Source organism: Sinocyclocheilus grahami, unplaced genomic scaffold, assembly GCF_001515645.1.
Source record: "Sinocyclocheilus grahami isolate Dianchi unplaced genomic scaffold, SAMN03320097.WGS_v1.1 scaffold2650.1, whole genome shotgun sequence".
Classification (NCBI taxonomy): Eukaryota; Metazoa; Chordata; class Actinopteri; order Cypriniformes; family Cyprinidae; genus Sinocyclocheilus; species Sinocyclocheilus grahami.
This window is the reverse complement of record NW_015507829.1, coordinates 21,891-24,448: the sequence shown is the minus strand read 5'-3', so window position 1 is coordinate 24,448 and position 2,558 is coordinate 21,891. Positions and strand designations below refer to the sequence as shown.

Genomic DNA, 2,558 nt, shown 5'->3' with positions numbered 1-2,558 from the left:
CAGCCACATATGTGTTTAGAGCTGTTTAAACACTGCTTGATCTGTGCAGATTTCTCTCCTGATTCACACCAGAACACTGACTTACTGGAGGAAGTGTTATTATGGACTTATTATGGTTATTATGGTTAAAAACGTCTTAATGCTGGATGTGTTTCAGCTTTTGTCTCCTGATCTCAGGTGACCTGTGGAGAAACACATTTCAGCAAATGTTAATTTTTCTCTGAACTATTATTTTAAACACACTCACCTCTGGCAGACGCGGCTGATGCTGCAAACTCTCTCCGGATCTCTAAGAGCCAATGAGCTTCAAGAAATCCTTCAGAGGAAAACATGTAAGATGAACACCACCAAAGATTTGAAAAGCTTCAGATCACCTCTTTTGAAATTAACAAGCAGAACGGACACGCCTCCTCAGACCATTTATGAAAACAACATATATGTGACGTCACGCGAGTATATTAACATACACCCGCCCATATTTGAACATCAAAGCCCGCTCGCCCCGCCCCCTCCTGCATAAAACATGAGCTCACTGTTTTGACTGACACAGAGCCGCTTCATTCTGACAGTTTAACGAGCTAATAACTGATGAGCTGTGCGTTTATTCCGATCTGATGTGAATGAGTGCTGAATATCACCAGAAGCAGTCGTTTAATAGACTGTTTTTGCTGTCAGTGTGCTGTGAGGGTTAGCTTTAGCCGTTAGCTTGTCTGGAGTTTCACTCAAACACACGCGAACACAGACTGGACCCGCGGCGCTCACAGCCGAGCTGAATGTGTGTGTGAAACAGCGCTTATCACCGGTACACACCCCGGTGTGTCATTTATAATGTCGGCCGTGTGTTTAATTCGGCGCTTACCTTCAGTTCTGCACCGCCGTTCAGCTCCGCCATGTTTCTCCGACGCCCGCGCTCGCAGCTGCCTGCGGGAAAAGCCCGACACAACGACAGAAAACACCCAAACTGAACCTCTCACGCTAATAGCTTCCAACACAGTTTAACGCGAATTTAAGTAAAGTTGCTCGGCACAAAATAAACAGCAGAACACGTCTGAATGCGATCAGGCACTGTGTCGGGCAGCTCTCAGAAGACGCCCATTGTTTACATTCTTTTGTGCGCTGCGTGTTGTGCATTTCCGTCCAATTTAGCGCTGGATATGTAAATTACTTACTAATTGTAATCCGTTACTGATTCTAAATTGCATGACGTAATTTAAATAAATAGGTAAACATAAAAATACATCATCAACAACGTCAATAAATATAAAATAATACAAAAACGGTCTGATAACGTGAAAACGACTTCATATGTTGAGTAACGTTAAATGTAGAATTTCCAAATTATATCAAAATGACTGTCGGACGTGAAAGAACCCAAACAAAAAGCCTCTCATAAACTACGTACACAGTGTTAAAGTTACTTTTTAAAGTAATGCGTTACAATGTTGCGTTACTCCATTAAAAAAGATACTAATTACGTTACTTAGTTACTTTTATGGAAAGTAATGTGTTAGCATGACGTAATTTAAATAAATAGGTAAACATAAAAATACATCATCAACAACGTCAATAAATATAAAATAATACAAAAACGGTCTGATAACGTGAAAACGACTTCATATGTTGAGTAACGTTAAATGTAGAATTTCCAAATTATATCAAAATGACTGTCGGACGTGAAAGAACCCAAACAAAAAGCCTCTCATAAACTACGTACACAGTGTTAAAGTTACTTTTTAAAGTAATGCGTTACAATGTTGCCTTACTCCATTAAAAAAGATACTAATTACGTTACTTAGTTACTTTTATGGAAAGTAATGCGTTAGGTTACTTTTACGTTACTTTTTAAATCCGGACAGGGCTTGCTTGTTTGTTTTTAAAATAAAAAGTTATATTTGTGGCAAATATAAAAGCCTTTCACACCAAAAGTGAAATGAATGTGCCTCAGGCTGAAGGGAAAGTACAGTAGAACGCAGAAGAAGACATTTCAACACTTCAGGAATAAACAAAGACACACAGATGTTCGTCTAGAGTAATTTGTGATTATTAGTACGCTTGAACTGCATCATCGAAGCTCAGAAGCTAATAGAATGGGATTAAATACATAAAGCATATTTGTGTTGTTTAACATTTAATTATTGCAGGTTTGCGTCATATTCTGAGTTGCGTTATTTTTATTCATTTTGAGGAATACTGAAGCTGTGTTTTGTTTGTGTGTGAGTGAGATGAATTAATGCATATTCATATTTATTTTAGAGCTACAGTAACATCTTCTGATTTCTGTCACCATGGCGACACCAGAGCTGTCAGTCAATAAATTGGAAACAAAAGTAACTTGCATTACTTATTTGAAAAAGTAACTCAGATATTCTCTTGTAAATTAAAAAGTAATCTGATTACGTAACTTGTAATGCGTTGCCCCCAACACTGATTATGAAAAGAATCACTTTTTCACTTCAGATGAACAGCACAGTAATCCGTTACAGTACACATATGTAATCAGATTACTTTTAGATTACTTTCGACCTGACTCGTTTATCACAATGGTTTAAATAGGATAA

The 2,558-nt window shown here is 37.8% G+C and overlaps 1 protein-coding gene across 1 annotated transcript in view; it reads right to left on the bottom strand.

The window, feature by feature from the left end:
• Positions 1 to 1,095, bottom strand: part of LOC107575451 (BRCA2-interacting transcriptional repressor EMSY-like) — a gene marked incomplete at its 3' end in the record, with an annotated part of 18,151 nt that extends 17,056 nt beyond the window's left edge. Inside the window, exons 1-2 of the mRNA XM_016261827.1 lie at positions 860 to 1,095; positions 248 to 316 (exon numbers count right to left, since the gene is read on the bottom strand). The remainder of the gene's footprint in view (positions 1 to 247; positions 317 to 859) is intronic.
• Positions 1,096 to 2,558: the final 1,463 nt, after the last annotated feature.